Genomic DNA, 18,345 nt, shown 5'->3' with positions numbered 1-18,345 from the left:
ATAGATCAGTCTTTGTGTCTCATGGCAGAGATGAGCTAAAAGGTGATGGACTAGAACGCACCCAGTTGATCACTAGTGGCTTAAACTGACTAAGCCATTCGAGACATTTTTTTGCTATATCCAAATTGTGCAAATACAGATCATGTCCATCAGTCAGTAAAACCTACATTAGAAACCTGACTGGTGGACGGTAAGTGTAGGTGGGCAATGTTCTTTGGTGGCAACGAAAGACCATCCTATTCCAGCCCGGGCATTACAGACAGACATGCACCTCTCTTGAAGTACAACACAAGGAAGAAGACACTTTCTCACTGCCAGCAGCAAGTCTCACAAAATAGGTGGTTTTAGTTGTGGCAACAAACGCCTAAGAAATCCAAAACACAACACAATGTAACTTTCCAATGACAGTTACAATCAAAGAATCACCCTTGCCAAAAAACTAACAAAATACAAATAAAACAATCTACATTATTCACTGAGTTTTATAATACTTTTTTGTATGTTATCAAACAATTTGGCATATAAAATAAACATTCATTTTAAAAAGGTTGTAAAGGAGCAGAAGGGCTGTGGAGGAGAAAGCAGAACAGGGAAGCAGTAGGCATTACTCAGCAGAGACATTAAGGCCCTGAGCTGTAATTTGTCAGTTTTCGTAAAGTGTGTCACACAGCTGGACTCTAATCGGAGCACTGAGAGAAAAGTAACTGCTGCCCTGGTGGAACAAGGGCAGAAACGAATTTAGGCACTTGAGAACATCATATACTCCAAAGTGCTTTGTTAGTGGCAATGGAGAGGCCTTTGGTAGGAGCTAGAGGGCGGTGCACCAGAGAGGAAGATCCAGTCAGACTTCAGACCGGAATACAGTGAATGGAACGCGGCCTGGAGGAGTCTGAGAACAATAAAGACTTAATCACAGGGCGAGAAGTAACCAACATTCTGGAAATCTTGTCAAAACGTAATGAAATCTTGAGTGTAAGGTACAGACTGGTACTGTTCCACGTAGCATGATCTGGAACAGTCATTCATCTGAATGGCCTGGTGGCATTAAGAACGTGGTGGACGTCCACAGATTGCTATAGGGACTCTGCTTCCATACTGTAAGTAAGAGAACCTGCGGCATGGTCGAGCAGCGTGTTCATGATCTAGGGCAGTGGTTCCCAACCTGTGGTCTGTGGTTCCCAACCTGTGGTCCGTGGACCCCTGGGGGTCCGCGAAGCCTCCGCAAGGGGGTCCACGTCTGCTTAGAAAATTAAACATTATTAACAGATTAGGTCCACAGCTTTTAGTAATGACTCAGTGGAGGGGTCCCCGAATTCCAATAATGATTCAGTGGGGGGTCCCCGGTTTCCAGCAATGATAAAGTGGGGGCCCACAGAAGTCAAACGGTTGGGAACCACTTATCTAGGGCAATGTCTGGATCCCTGCTTTGATGGTCATTCGGTGTTCTAAGGGGAGCAAGGTGTGATCTTGGGTATTAGATTAAGGATGAGTAGGGATGCCTGAGCCTTTTAAAGTTTTGTTAGGTCTTTTTGGGCAACTCTGGATACTTAACATTGCACGCTACTGTGAGGCAACAACTGTGAAAACTAGGGCTACTTTGTGAGACAAGATCAGCAAAGGGCAGATTCCACCTACTAGCAGAAAGTGAGTGAACTAACTTTTGGGGAGTGCACTGCCTTTAGGAAAGGGAAGGATGCGGTCACCACAAACATCAATACACCAAAATGCCAGGGGTAGCGGAAGTGACATCACATCACCATTTGACCCACTGACATCATAGGAAGTGACATCATATGATCTTTCAAAAACAACAAGTGATGGACGGAATGCTGAACATTGTCAAACATTCACCCCCAGTACAGTGATCTGGGCCTAAATCCATCGTTTTTTTTTTGTTTTGCTGCCCATCCCATTCCAGTTTGGACCCAGCCATATGCAAATCAGTCTTGACCCTGTTCCCCATGGGAACAGTCCAGCCCGAACTGCTAGGCCAGGTCTTCCCTGGACTAGAAACAAGCATCCTGGGACCGGTTTCGGGGTTTCACCCCTCATCAGCCAGGCTAGCTTGAATCCAGTGGCATGGGAAGCACGGGACCCACGTCTGGGCATACCCTTCCCACTTTAGGGCGACAAATTCAAAAACAACAAACTGGGGTGGCATGGTGAGCAAAAGAATGATGGATTAAACCCAGATCTGTGACTGGGGGTGAGTGTTTGACAATGTTCCCATGCCACTGGATTCAAGCTAGCCTGGCTGATGAGGGGTGAAACCCCGAAACCGGTCCCAGGATGCTTGTTTCCGGTCCAGTGAGGACCTGGCTTGGCAGTTCGGTCTGGACTGTTCCCATGAGGAACAGGGTCAAGACTGATTTGCATATGGCTGGGTCCAAACTGGGGTGGCATGGTGAGCAAAAGAATGATGGATTAAACCCAGATCTGTGACTGGGGGTGAGTGTTTGACAATGTTCAGCATTCCGTCCATCACTTGTTGTTTTTGCATCATATGATCTTTGACACTTAATCCTCCCAGGACTTGATGTAACATGATCTTGATCCTGAAGACATTATTACAATAATTAAGACTGCTAACATTAAGAACTCTTTATGTGCACAATTAATTAATAACAGTTACTGAAAGTTAAATATACATGTTACCCCTCCTGTGTGTTAAATGGGGTGCTCACAGTTTGGAACATTGCACATTTCGGCATAAAAATGATATTTTACTTTGAAGAAGAAACACTGACTACAGTATGCACTTCTCATACACCAGACCATATTCTGAATGTGAATTAAGTTATTAGCTCAACATATTCTTTATCATAATTAATACAGTTTTAATATGATCATTTGTGATGCATTATCTGCGTGCAAAGCACAGAGGTGAACCTTTTATTTAAAAGGTATCACCTAGCATGTTTTCACTTTAATGAAAAATCGGAGACATGTTCTTTAAAGTGTAGGTCATGCTCTAATGCATTCCAAGAGTGTGCATTGCACTGTTTAAACGAAATAAAATGTTTAAGTCGCAGTTGTGCGGTTTAATTTCTGTTCCTGGCATCGCCTTTGCAACCACTGAAACCAGGGGTCGCAAAGGCAATCAGATTGGTCGCAGGTGTGACCCCTGGTGACCCCCAAATCATGTCTAAGGTTGTCACACAAAGCACCCAAATTGCCTAAATTATGTGCAGTTTCTTTATTATGGTAAATAGATTAAACTTTACAATGGTCCCAATGAAGGTAATACATATGGCTTCCCTCCGCCCAACAAATCACCAGAAAATCTAAGAAAGTTCATTATTTTTGATCTACACCTTAATGAATCAGTTAATTTCAAAGTTAATAGACTTAAATACAAAAAAATAAAATAAAATAACAGATATGGCTTGGCAAGCTAGTACTACAGGTATTTAAAAAAAAAAAAAAAAAAAAGTAAAAAAAACTGCTACAAGCATGCCACAAAAATACAAACATACTACCATAAATGGGGCTCTTATAAACTTGCAAAAAAAAAAAAAACTTTGCATTAAAAAAAAAAAAAAAAAAAAAAAAAAAAAAACTTCTTACAACTTTAATAGAAAGCTGCGAGTGCTTGCTAACAGGAAAATGTACTTGGAACAGGGAAACAAACTCTTTACTTTTAATGCACTTTGCAGGAAAATCAGATTCTTATTGGCACAAAAAGGTTTTATTGATTTTGAATTATTGAAACCAGAAGGCATAGTTTTAAAATGCAAAAATGTGCTAAAAAAAGTTAAGTATCAAGAATAGAAACACATACGCTGGTGAAGTATAGGGCCGCCGTACCCTGGCACTGAGGCGTACTTTTTAGGTAGAAAGGGGTCAGAACTATGCTCTCACTCAGAAGTGGGGGGGGGGCGTGACCCCCTGCGGTAGCCCGGGAAAGCAAAACGTTAATGCAGACAATGCAGGATGGCGGCTTGACATATGCAGCTGGATATATCTGCTTTTTATTCCATTAGTATTGATCACAGGTCTAAAACAAAGCTCACTCTACGCCAGACCAAACAAAGAACATATCCAGAAGGACAAAGCAGATTTCAGAAGTACCCCGACCACCACCCGCAAGGTACTCAACTACAAACTGCGGTGTTTCCATAACACAGGTTTGTTTTTAGGTTGGCCTAAAGGTAATTCTTTTTACAATGTCCTCATTTGTCCGGTGAATAAAAGGGGAGGGAGCTCTGTGTCCGGATCTCACCCCCTGTCTAGGAGTGATCTACTCAGAGGGCGGTGCATGGCCGAGCGCCCCCCTACCATTCATCACAGAAGCGCATGTTTATAGCATACGAAGGTCTGTTTCATAAACATCACAGGAGATACTGAGATAAACACCACTCAAGCAGTCCGGCACGTCCCTCAAAACACATCACTACCACACCAACGGCCACCAACACAACTTTTCCCGCAAAACACAGTTTTCGCTCCTGAGATGAGAAAAATATGAGCAGATGCAGCAGCTGGGTGGGGTGTGCAGCAAGAGTTATCACTAGTGGGTTTCTAAAGAGGAAGGGGAGGGGACTCGAACCAGTAATGTGTCGCGTTAATCACTCGCTGCTGACATCTGTAGTAATTTGCAGGATGCGAGCTCAAATACTAGTTAGGTCAGCTCAGACTCCCAGAGTCAGTAAATTGATAACCATTACATTCTGGGTAATACTTATTTACAGCGCTTAGAAACTGTGCACGTGCGGTTTAAAGTTGTTGCAAACAACCACAAATGGAGGGATTCGGAGCGAAGGATGAGGGCTGTGGAACTGTGCTACGTGCACAAGCTGCAAGCACACTTCAAGCAGCCAAAAACCCATAAAAGGGGCAGCAAACATTGACGTAAAGGTAGGGTAATGCCAACGTATAGTTGTTTCCATGGAACTGAACCATGCGATGCTACAACAAACAAGAGCAGGGAGTCCCCTGGTCTCTAGTTGACTTGCAAGTTAAACAACTGTAACAATACGTAGTGCATGTGTTTTCCTTTTAGTTAAAAACACGTTTTGTTTTATTCAGTGATGAAAAAGGAGTTTGCAGATTTACCAAGCACCTGGAATGGAATAAAACCAAAATGAACAGATCCTTATTGGTGCAAGTCTGCTCTTAAATGCTCCGAAGTACACCAGAGAACGACCTGACATGCTGCCATCACTTCCTTTCTTTTGTCAAGAGGTTCTTACCCATTCCTCCCAAACAAAAGAACACTCTGGAAAACAGAGGTAAGTGCAGTACGAGTACCACCATCCCATGGCAACACCTGGGCATGCCTCACTCCTCTTGAGAGACGGATGCCTTCACTGTGGCCATATGAGGGATGCTGGCACTACCAGGTACCTAAAGCCAAGTCACCCGTCTCCTTAGAATTCCAATGTCATCGTGGGGTCTTTGTTAGACAGTGAAGGGAAATCCCACGGACCTCCATATTCTGGACCCACATCGTTTTCCACTCTACGTTTCGGCCCTTTAAACCGGAAACACACATTTTGGTTTCACGTTGACTGGGGCAAGCAGAGAGCAGACCCCCCCCCTTGCCGTTTCAATCTCTTCAATAGGACATTTTTCATCTTAATTACAAGCCATACGTTAAAGTTACTCGTCCTGAGAAATCTACTAACATTCATATCATATGAAGCGGCAGAGATTAGATGTGATTTTTAGAATGTGCATGTTGGCACCATGTCACTGATTTAAATGAGTACGGCATGCAAATAAAAGACTTCATTCAATACAACCGAAGGTAAATGTTTAAATAAACCTTCTTAAAAAAAAACAAATAAAAGAAACACTTAGAGACGGAATATTTTTCTCAAATAGTTCTTACTAGATAAATGTTCAGTTCTATTCAGTTAGCCTGGTTGCAAGTACCTACCGAGGCCAGTATGCCAGGTTTAAACCTACCAGAAACACTGCAAGATTAGATTAGTTGGGAAATGTATTACTCGATTGAAAATCAGCATCAAATAATTTGCTTCGTGATCCTAACAGGATAAATACACTAAACAAAGACCGATTGATTCCAACATTAACTAAACGGTGTTTATTAAATTATTTTATACATTTTTCGACACAAAAGAGGAAGCGTTGGGATGTATTTAAACATGACTGAGTCACCGGCACAAAACACGCACGTCTGCAAATCAAAACCAATCGATCTAGCAAAGAAAAATGCGCTGGCTCCAGCGAAAAAATGCAAATTGATTAAGATTTACAAACACACATATATAAAGCACTGTGTGGCAACAGATACTCGCGTGGCACGTGACCTTTACCATGCCAATCACACATATATGACCTTGAAATAAACCTCCATGTTAAATATATTTTTTCAAGAGGAAACCGGGACAGGAAGGCATTGCTACGCACATCACAATATAAAGCAACTGCGCCGTTTCCAGGCAGAAACAAGACACGCAGGGCAGTGACCAGTTAAACGTTTATAATCCGAAATGTTCATTTACCTCTCAGAGCCCGGAGCACGGCGAGGCGTCTACGGCACTAACCCATCCCGGGCACCGGCTCCGAGCAGACCCTGCCCCGCCCCGTCGGTGGCACACCGCGGTGTGCAGGTCTGCACGTCGTATGATGCACCACCCTGCAATGCATGGCGCGGTGCATGCGCGCACAGAGGGGCACAAAGGGTGCGCTGGGATCCGACGCAGCCGAGCGGGAGCATCTGTAATCACAGGCAGGCAGCACCCCTCGGCCGGGTTACACAAAAACAGACTAGTCACAGTTTCCAAGCACAAGTGTGCCAAGCTGGCGGGCCGGGCTTCCAGGCGGCCGCAGGCGGGGCCCAATGCAAACTGCTTCCCAGCTATTTCTTTTCCAACTCGGTCATTGTGCGTTTATGCGCGGCCCTGCTCACTTCCATTTTGTTACTTTTCTCAATAACTACTTTGAAAATAGCTCTTCTCGTCACGATCTATAGTGCTAAGCGCTATAAATAACGTGACTGCTGGTATTCCGACATTTTGACTCATTGGTTGGTCCGCCTGGCGGAATCCCGATGACGTTTAACTTTATTTGGGGAAATATGTCGAAATGCTGCAATAGCTTTTCAACGAAATGGGTTTTCGTGGAAAAAGTAAAGGTAGAAAGGAAAAGCGGTTGGATACAGACGATAAGGGGTGGCGTAAATGGGGTGGGGGTGGAAGAAAAAATGAGCATTTAAAGACTGGTGGGAGGGGTGAATGGGGACACAGACCCCACCCAAAAAATATTAAAAAGAACAGGTAACTAAGGAGTTACCCTGCCCCTTTTTAAAAGACTCAAAACTAGCAGTGGGCGATACATTCCTCTCCGCTAGCAGATCTAGTGGAATTCTGATCACTCTGTTATGCTTGTAATGCAGAGTTCAGGTCAAACTCTGCCAACTGCTGTGTGGCAGAGTTTCTCTCATGCACGGCTTCCCAACAGCGAGTTGCCCATGTAGCTCAATTTCCGGGCACCAGGAGGGCACCCAGTGAGATTCTCACCGCAGGAGACTATTCACTGAGAAAGCTGCCGCTCGAGTAGAAAATCTACTCGAGCGATAGCAAAATCAACTCGAATAGCAATGCCCTCTGGCGCGTCGCATGGTGTTAAGCAGATTTTTCAGCGCATGACAAGCTCTGGACGCTAAAAATCAGCACGAGCAGCGCAACATGCCCATTTCCACCTGTTCAAACCATAAGAAACTAATTTCCTTGTTTGTACAGCTTACACCAGGTTGGTTCCATCAGTCTAGTCAAAAGCATTCATATAGGAAAAAATAAAATAAAAAAAATAATCAAGAATGGTTTGACAAAAACATTTCTTCAGAATAATTTTCTCCTTATTAGTTTTCCTCGAACATATACACAATCGGGAGCAGCAAAATTGCTCAATCAACCTTGAAATGATTTGGAACTGAGCTGACAATGCTGGGACTCTAGACTAAAACCACTGTGGATATCAGTGGAAAACATTAACTCAATAAGTAACTCTGCCATCAAACTGTTGAAAACGTTCTCTTTAGCCCTTAAGCAAATCAACAGATGTGATGGTACGCACTTATAGGTCCGGCTCATTGGGCATAGTTACAAATACTTGCCTCTTAGAGACACTGTCATGAATACAAGATTCTACACCTAGTTATTAGAGGCGCATTGAGGTCTCAGTTAAATATCAGTCTCCAACGTTTATTAAAAAAAAAAGAAAAAAAAAAAAAAAAAAAAACATAATATTGGCTTCAACAAATAATGACAGCTGGAGCGAGTTGAAATGTTTTAATTAGTCTTTTATTAGATCTATAGTGAAATCAGCATATATCAATCATAATCAATAACCAAAATAAGCAATCTATACATCACAGTAAGTGCACTGAGCACGTTCCATAAAATAAAGAATCCCTATTGTAAGATTAAAGATGTTTTTGTAAAGGAAGAAGAGGAATATAGCGTCAGTCTGAGTCCAGAGTTCCAAAATAGAGAAGTTAAAGCATAAAGCTTCAGTCATATCCGTTATCAATCAAGCAGAACTTACCATAAAAAGAGGTTCAAGAAGGTCCGAGTCTCACAGCAACAAAGATCTGGGCAGGGAAAGGAATGAGTCTGCAGCAGGTGTCTCTAACTAGTTCATCACAAGATACCAGTAGCTCACAGACACCTTCAGAGTAGCTCACAGCCTAAGGTCAGCAGAAGGTCAAATTTTCATTTTATTTAAAGAAAAGGGAAGGCTGCGTTTACTTAACATTATTATCTTCATGATGCAGATACCAAGGCCTGATAACGTGCAGTGGTGCAGTCAGATTTATGGCCCAGGGCACAGAGGTGAACTGAAGCACTGAAGTACTTCAATCTTAAATAAAATCAACGTAATGTTGGATCATGAGAACAATTATGTTTTTCAATGCTTTAAAAAATTAAAATGGAGAGTTAACTTAACCATTAGGTTAACTCTTCATTTTAATTTTAACCCATTTCAAAGTGTTGCATTTACAAGCAGCAGGCCTCTTTCTCGTCTATCATGACGGCAGAAACCACCAGGAAGAAGACAGATGTCGAAACGAGTCGTGGTACCAGATATAGCCTAAACCAGCATCAAGAGGAATAAATGTGCAGTTGATCATAATCTCCGGGAGTGCAGCATTTTTTTCTCCTTGTGATATATATATAACTAATTGGCCACATACCAAATCGTGCGCTCTTGCTGCCGGTGGAGGAGTTAGCGACCAAAACTCCCATAAATTCTTCAAAAAAAGTTTACCATCGCACTCCAGGAAGTTCTTATATCAGCTTTTTATTGTTGTATTCATAGAACAGTGCTTCCACCACCCAACACGTTTCGACCTCAAACAGGTCTTGATCACAGGTGAACATTGTCTCCATCCACCACACTTGTATAGTTCCTTATTAATTACCTAAAATGTTGCATTATGGGACATGTAGTTTTGAACAATATCCTGCTGTTCATAACTTTCCTTTTTACCCATTTATTTGTAACTTTTCATAATATATCTTTTATAAACAGGTTATTGAAATCTTTTGGGTCTCAATCTACTACTCTCTACATTTTTCATTACAATTTAGTACTATATTATTTAATTTATCATTTATTCACTTGATTGCTTTTCTATTGTTGATAATTGATATTTGTATATGGCATATTATTAGGACACAGGAAAAAAAATTAAATGGACGTTTAATCATAAATATGTGGACCAATGTCCATTATCATTGATACCTTTTCCTACTGTTAACATCCTTAATTTCTTCTACCATCAATATTATATCAAAGCAATTTGCCTCTTTCTTGTATATCCATCATTATTGATTATATACTGCTAGATACTCTTAATGTAGCATATTTCCATACAAGTGTGGGAGTGGACGATAATGTTGTTCCCATATAAACCCAATGGGCATTGGTCCACATATTTATGATTAAACGTCAATTTCATTTTTTCAAGTAAATATTTAAAAAGGAAAGTTATGGACAGCAGGATAATGTTCAAAAACTACATGTCCCATAATGCAACATTTTAGGTTATTAGCAAGGAACTATGTAAGTGTGGTGGATGGAGACAATGGTCACATGTGATCAAGACCCGTTTGAGGTTGAAACGCGTTGGGTGGTGGAATCACTGTTCTATGAAAACAACAATAAAAAGCTGATATAAGAACTTCCTGGAGTGCGATGGTAAACTATATATATATATATATATATATATATACACACATATACATATACATATATATATTTATTTATTTTTTAACATAAGCATTTCCATTGCTTCATTCAAGAAACAAGTGATTTGTTCAGTATTCTACATATGTTTTGGTATATATATACTGGGTTAAACCAAAAAAAAAAAAAATCAATACAATTATTGTACACTATGAAAAGTAAGCCTATGGGAATGTGAAAACTAACATTTTACTTTAAGTAATCGCTTTACAAGCATGCGAGTTTGTCAGAAATTAAACATTTCACATTCTTAACCTAGGTCATCTTTGACAGAAAATGATGCTTCAGCTTTTCAAGCCTAATATCTACTGCATTTACTCAAATTTGAAGTTTTATTTTTGACTAAGGCCTAAATGTTAATTCTACACGTTAGAGCGTTTTAAAATATTGAAAATGAATGCAGTAACAGTATGCGCTATGATGTAATAACAGTGAGCAACAAAATGGGATTCCCACTGACGCTCTGTTATTCAGGCTGCCCTGACAGAGCTCCCTGAAAGCTTTTCAGTGTACCACGGTCTCTCTGCTCCAAAGGAGAGCAGACAGCACAGCTTCAGAAAAAGTGAGGCGCAAAGGACCAGACTGGGGTGGGTTTGGATGACAGGAGGAGAATATACACACACACACACACACACATATATTGGATGACAGGAGGAGAATACACACACACACACACACACACACACACATATTGGATGACAGGAGGAGAATACACACACACACACACATATATATATATAAAATAAATATATATTTTTTTCCCCCAGCCAAAGACAGCCCCTTAGACGCTAAGGCATGTTTTTTCACAGAGGTATTAATCAATACTAGCTATTTAGGATGATACAAGATAATGCAATAGATTTTTCTGGCATAAAAAGGTTTTCACCCCCAGGAAGGATATCAAGGAACATGCTGCCATCCAAAAATGTTCAAACATCTGCAACGCCACAATTTTCCTTTTTTGGGTGGTAATTGGGCAGAAGTGAGGGAGCCTTCTGATGACAAATGTTGTGCCAGACACAGAGTCCTCTCGTCCTCGTAGACGCACAGTACAAGGCAGGAGTACAGTGCACACTCTGTTGGCCTGATCCATCTAAAACATTGTTCAATTAATGCAGAATGCGAGAGCAGGGCCAGATCCCATTCAGCCCGTCAAGGCTGGTCTGGGCATCGTGGTTTCTCATTTGCGCTACCCCTTACAGGTTGCATATTCTGAGAGGACATTTCCTATAGATGTTTTCTTCATTTATTTTTCTTTTTTAACACAGGCATCCTGACAGATTATGCACAACTCATTGGTAAGCTGTTCTCTTCCTAATTGAAAATATATTGCATTCTCCCATTTGCACAACCTATAATTTCTACATTTATGTTTAGCAGTGGAAAACACATTCTTACAATTCCAAACACGTAGTGGACACTTTCCTCTTCCCTTACAATTATGACATTTCAGCTACATCCCTTAGAAATATTTCTTAATTTCCGCAAATAATTAAATCAACACCCTTTCTCCAACATTATCCTTAGTTTTTCCAGGATCCCCACTATATATATATATATATATATATATATATATATATATATATATATATATATATATATATATATATATATATACACATACATACACACACACACACACACACACACACACATTTACACTTCTAGGGGTTTTGAGTCCGCTCTCTTCCTCCATTGGCTGGCTGTGGTGTCATTCACGTTTACCTTCTGCCCACCCACCGCATATAACATGGGTCACAGGGCCTACCTTACTGAGTGACTGCATTCTGCTCTTGTACATCGTGCTCCTGTACACAATAAGTATTGCTCCTCATTGACAGGGGCTACTGGTGCAATGTGTCGTTTTTACATAAAAAAACATTTACAAATTGGCCCTTATACAATGCCAGTTTTCATACACTGCATGCCTTCCACAAAAATCATTCAGCGCACAAACGAAGCACTGGCAAATCCAAAATATCAGCCAAAGCCAGACCTATTGGTGTTACCAATGCTTGTTAACATTCATCTTCCACTCTTTCTTCCCTCAACTGAATTTCCTTCGTTCAGCTATACTTAATTCCTGGCCTCAACTGTTTAATCGCCTCTTCCCATTACTGATTTTTATCCTATGCTTGAACTGTTCTTTACAGATTGTCTTAGATCATCCAAATTACACTGTGTACGTTTCCTCAACCTTGCCAATTATCCTTTGAGATTCTTCACCCATGGTTGTTTCTTTTGCCCAGTCGCACGCTGCATAATGCACTGACCAACCGTGCTGCAAATCTAAAAGCATCCCCTAAATCACACTGTTTCCAACTGTGCACTTACAACTTACACAGGAGGCTGTTTTGAATGGATTCCCACTCAACTGGTGAATCCACACATGGCTCCACTGGACTAGCTGTTTAACATCCACCTCCTGATCCCTTTCAATCTTTGACTGCTTTTAATTTCTCTCCTTCGCAGTGAGTCTCCCACCACTTGAATCCAGTTTCCAACGCTGCTCCACAAGCAACCCCTTTGGCACAATCTGCCTTTTTGACTAATCTTGGAATATTAAATTTCTTGCATTACCACTTGGGCCAACACTAAAACATCACCAATACCGCCCACCTTGGTTAAGCATATCAGGTCTACACTTTGGTTTACTCTTTGTGTGCGAGGCCCCACCTGCAACCAAGATGGCTGCACCGTGCTGATGCTCGGACGATCTGCACCTGTGTACGGAGCCGATGGATCAGAAAACATTTCTTTGGGCAGCTGCAATGCTCCTTCACAACCCCGGAACATCTGAGGCAGAAAATGAGGCGAATTCCAGGGGGCTGAACATCACCACAGTGCTGGACGGTAGGGAGCCACTCAACGGCTGACATGAGACTGAGGTCATTGGGCCACCCGCTGACTCACTGCTCCCCTGTGGTGACCAGACTCCTCTAGCAGACAGCACCAGACAGAAGCGCTGACACCTAAACTGGGCCTACATTTGCAGCAGGTTGGGCTGACTGGGATGGAGGAGCCCTGGTGTCGCGCCTACTCCCTTGCCCAACTCAGAGATGCTTCTGGGGATGCAGCACCCTGCTTCAATGACGGGCTGGTAGGAAAAATGTTTTTTATTCCTCGCATGCAGTCTGGATGCTTGACCAGCCACTAACGGCCTGCAGGCCCATTATAGAGCCCACCACCTCTGCTTGCTTCCACAGGCTTGCCTAACTCCCAGCGGTCATAAGCTTGGATACAATACCGCCCCTCGCTTTCTACTTTGCGGCACCTCCTCTTTTTCATCTCAGGCCCGGAGCGCACTCAGCAGCAGTGTGCCACCCACGCAACCCCAGCGCACAAACCACACGGGCCGCCCTCCTCACTTCTCATCAACCACCAACAGGAGGAAGAGATAATACCCTCCGCACGGCATGGACTAATACATCTTCACTCCGGCTCTCCATTGTTGGCTTTTTTGGGTGTCCGTTACCCCTGCAAAGATTTGCCCCGGGCCATAAACCGCCAACAGGTCCCTTGGATATACTGTGCTCTGGGCAGACAAAAATAAGGTAGTTAACAACGGACTACACCAATCCCTGCTTCAACCATCTTGGTGCTGGGCTTATCCACTGCACTCACACCAGACATGGTGCATGGCGACCCAAAGCTGCGCAAACTACCCTTCAAAGAGCCTAACGCAATGGATGCTCCAGAAGCACAGCCGGATATGGAGGCTGGGGCAGTGGGAGGTCCTAGCACCAGACAGATGTCCGGTATTGACACCACCATGGACAAACTCCAAGCTGGCTTCCATGCTAAAGATGCAGTTTGATATACTTCCTGGCAGCCTTGACCAAATGGGGAAACAAATGGAGCGGCAGTGCATGAGGCTCAATGGTGACAAGGAACGTATCTGGATTAGAAGACTGAGCCGCCACAACAGCAAGAAGACTAGAGAAGCTTTAATATCACCTTCGAACAATAGCTATAAAATGTTAAGACTGAAGCCAGTGGCTGCAGCAACAACATCCACATTCTGGGTATAGCAGAATACACAGACAACCTCCACCTACTGGTAGAACGCCTCCTCTTCGAATTACTGGGTCTTGAATGCCAGTGGCATTTTCCTATGTCGGCGCTCCACAATGAGCTGTTCCTCACCAAGCTCTGCTCCGCCATTTTAGAATACTTCAAACTCTATAATGGCTCTGTCACATCACAAGCTACCCTTCGAGAGGTATTTAAGGTTTATATCAGAGGTGTATGCATCGCCAAAAATTCTGGGGGTTCTACGCAACATTTGCAGCAGCCTTGCCCACACCGAGACAAAACTGGTAGACCTGAACCAGGAAGACGCCCAACAACATCATGGACTCCTTTACACAAGCGCAATACCCTACTAGCTTAATTCCATGATATTGTTAAACAGAAGGCGGATTATCTGAGAAAATACTCCAATGCACACCTATATGGGGAGGACGAAAGGTCGGGCCACACATTAGCCAGAATGCTACTGCCACCCAGAGGCGCCTCATATATACCGGAACCGCAGCAGGCCGATGGGACAAGGATCACTGATAATGTAGGCATTCAAGCTGAGCTGCTCAGCTATTACACTCACCTCTACTCTTTCTAAGTAAGGAGCCCACCAAATTGACGACATACCTTGCTGAGCTGGTCTGACTCCGGATGCACAATGGCAGCTCCCCAGTGGACAGTTTTCTAGCGAAGGGATAGCTCAAGTGACTCGCTGGATGCTCCAAGCCCCCTGGCCTGGACAGTTTCACCCGAATTTACAAAGCTTTTAAACATCTTTTAGCGCCACACCTACTCGCTAAGTACGCAGAATCACATAACACTGGGGTACTCCCACCAACACAAGGCAGTGATTACCTTACTATTAAAGTCTGCCATTAAACCAGGAGCTCAGTGGCTCATATCAACCACGGCCACTGCTTACCCTAGATAATAAGATATTGGCCAAGCTGCTCGCCAACCGCCTCTCTCTCCCGACAGACCAGATCATTTTCCCTGCCCAGTCAGGCTCTGTCGCCCACCGCACCACCTTGTTAAACAACTTAAATGTGCACAATGTCTTTCTCTGTAATCAAAAACGTCCCCAGTTGTCCCAGCCACAGTTGCCTTATTCGACGCTGAGAAGGCCTTCGATTCTCTGGAAGTTTATTTTTTTTATAAAACATGCCAACATCTTCAAACTAGGTATGCTGTCTGGATTCATCTCTTATCATTCTACTCTATTCTCAACCAATGGCCGGAATTTGTGCCAATGGCTCATTATTGATCCATTATTGACCCCCTTTGCTGTTACTAAGGGAACCTAACAGGGGTGACCAATGTTGCTGCTGCTTTTTGGGTCGAGCACGCAAGCGCTCTGACCTGTTGTAATCTATCTGTGGGCTTTTAACCACGCCCATCACTATCACTCATTTGTGGGCTTGCCTTTCTAAAATCCTTTGTTATCATTCATAAATACTTTACATTTGTCCCTCCTTAGGGCAGTTTGGTTACAGGCTCTGACATCGACCCGGTTACATGGATAATTGCACGATTGCAGATACGTTGGACTGCAAGCAAATTTTTCCTTTTGTGGGTCTCCTTCGCGCTCATGGCGGCCATAGCGCTTGGAATCGGCTTGCTTATGTCAACTGTTTTACTTTTCAGTTTAAGCAGCAAGAAAAGTTCAGTTGGGAATTTACAACATTGACAGCTCTAACTCGAGAAAACACAAGACCCATTGCATTGCAAAGGCTTGTTATTATAGTAACAGACCCCCTGGTGCACCATCTTCAACAAAAGCATTTGCACTATGGCTTACAGTTTAAATCAGGCCCACTAGATTGCTGGTTTCGGAGAACCCTGCCTTCACATTAACATGGCCCAGTCTGAGCAGTTCCCTCTCACAGACGCAACTGAACCAGTGCAGTACAAACTCCCCCTAATAGGGTGCGATGGCCCCATGCAGTATCTCAGTATCCATTTACACTGTGACAAAGAACACGTAATAAGGCTGAACTACGGTCCAGCTATGCACAAACAGACCACCCGGGCAGAGAGGTAGATCCTCCTCACTCTTTCGATGGCAGGTTGCAACACCATCATAATAAAGGTGGTCCTCCCACGTTTCTTAGATCTCTTTCGAATATCCCCTCCCATTCACCAACTATTTCTTCCCCACCCTGAGGAGTCTTACTGCAGCTTATCTGGGCAGATAGACGGCCCTTGATTGCATGGGACACTCATAGTCCCATACAAGTGAGATGGGTTCAGTGTTTCCGCACTTCTACCTATGCTATTTGGCTGCTCAGTGTCTGTTTGCCTACCACTGGTACCACACTGATGCCTGCCTTCCTTGCTCCAAACCTGAAACAGACTCGGCCACTCCACCACCCTTACACACAATACTTCCCGCAGGGCTACCACTAGACCAGACGGATGTCTAAACCCTATCCACCACTAGCTGGGCATGGCAGATGCTTAACCAAATGCTGGAAGGTGGGATTGCTTATCCCCCTGCAAAACCATTAGCAAGCAATCACTGCCTCCCATTAACGCAGGAAAAGCAGGTCCACCGCACACTGTCAACTTACCTACATACTTTCAGAGATCTATTCCAAAACAGCCATGTCTTCTCCCAGACAGAAAACGTCAGATTCACAACTGCAACACACATGAACCACTTAGTACAGCAATGCCTCCAAAGTGCCCTGCAAGCCCAGATCCCCTCATATCTGCTTGCCCCAGAAGAATTCACTTCACGGACCCAAGTGATTATAGATAGTGATGGGAGCAGACTAACTTCCCAATTATAACACCTGCGTAGGCCTGCTACCCGCCTAGGATGCAAAATCTAGAGGCCACTGGGAAACTGATTTAGGGTGGCCCCTTCCGGACAAGATTTGGTATGCCTGCTGTTGTCAAAGACTCCTTATCTACCCCAAATCACCACCATAAGCATATACATCAGTGATTCCCAACCTGTGGTCCGAGGACCTCTGCAAAGCCGCCTTCGAGGGTCCGTGACTGCTCAGAAAGTTAAATATTATCAGATTAGGTCCCCCACTTTCAGTAATGACTTAGTGAGGGTCCCTGGGTTCCAGTAATGATAAAAAGGGCGTCCACAGAAGTCAAACGGTTGGGAACCACTGGCATACATTATGGGTTTCCATGCAGAGCTTACGCCGCACCCACCACACTAACGCAACTCAATCCCACAATCGTTTTGCTGCCTGAAATGTCACATTGAGGGGGCTGACTCTGCCTATATGGCAGAACATACAGTCCTATTGCACAATTTTGTAGAGACGTATTCAACCGCCTAGCCTTGATTAACATCACACTTGAACATGACCCCTTCCTTGTATTACTAGGATACGTGCAAGACATACCTAAAAGTGTGCAGCGATACACAGCCACTGCACTACTCCTGGCCAAACGAGAGGACACCCTTCACTGGGGGAGAGGGGGGGGGGGGGGTTAGTCACACCTAGGACTAAGGTGTGGATACAGAGTCTCATACACTGTGACACTACCAGTGCACTGTATGCTATGCTGGTATGGCAAAAAAAAATAGTCTTTATTAAAATTCTTCGCAAGGTTCTGTTTATTCTGTATATCATGTAGCTTACGTTTCGCAACCTAAGAAAGGCTTTATTATATCCCTCACTCCAATGAAACCACCGAACTTCTTCCCTGATCTTTGTAAATTTGTATAATTGAGGTCTCACTCACAGCTTATACGGGCAGATGTACCAACTTTGTCACAAACCCTACAGCACAGTTTGTGATAACAAAATGTGGTTCTCAAGTGTATTAAACCAATTTTGCAATTTGGTAACATGTTTAGGGCGTCTCTTCCAAATAGTGATTACTTATGGCATGTAATGTTTTTCTACTAAACTGTGGTTGCAAAATATTAACATTTGCAGACACCTCAAAGAAGGTGGTAACATTCGCACAAGAAGTGGTTGCTAGGGTTCCGCTCCCCCTTTGAGAATGCTACAAAAGACAGTTTTTAATTGTAGGCCGTTGTCCATTAGACCACTGCCTACTCCTAAAACGTTATCTCTTTTTTGTAGACATCTTATTCTCCTTTAGGAAAAACAGGATGCATTCAAAAGGAAA

General features: G+C 43.2%; 1 protein-coding gene across 1 annotated transcript in view; it reads right to left on the bottom strand.

Moving 5' to 3' along the window:
* LOC138297005 (atypical kinase COQ8A, mitochondrial-like) overlaps positions 1-18,345 on the bottom strand; it is a 229,689-nt gene that overhangs the window by 169,701 nt on the left and 41,643 nt on the right. The window lies entirely within an intron of this gene.

This window comes from Pleurodeles waltl, chromosome 5, assembly GCF_031143425.1.
Source record: "Pleurodeles waltl isolate 20211129_DDA chromosome 5, aPleWal1.hap1.20221129, whole genome shotgun sequence".
Classification (NCBI taxonomy): Eukaryota; Metazoa; Chordata; class Amphibia; order Caudata; family Salamandridae; genus Pleurodeles; species Pleurodeles waltl.
Note: the sequence above shows the minus strand (reverse complement) of the source record. Positions and strands in the feature narration are given on the sequence as shown.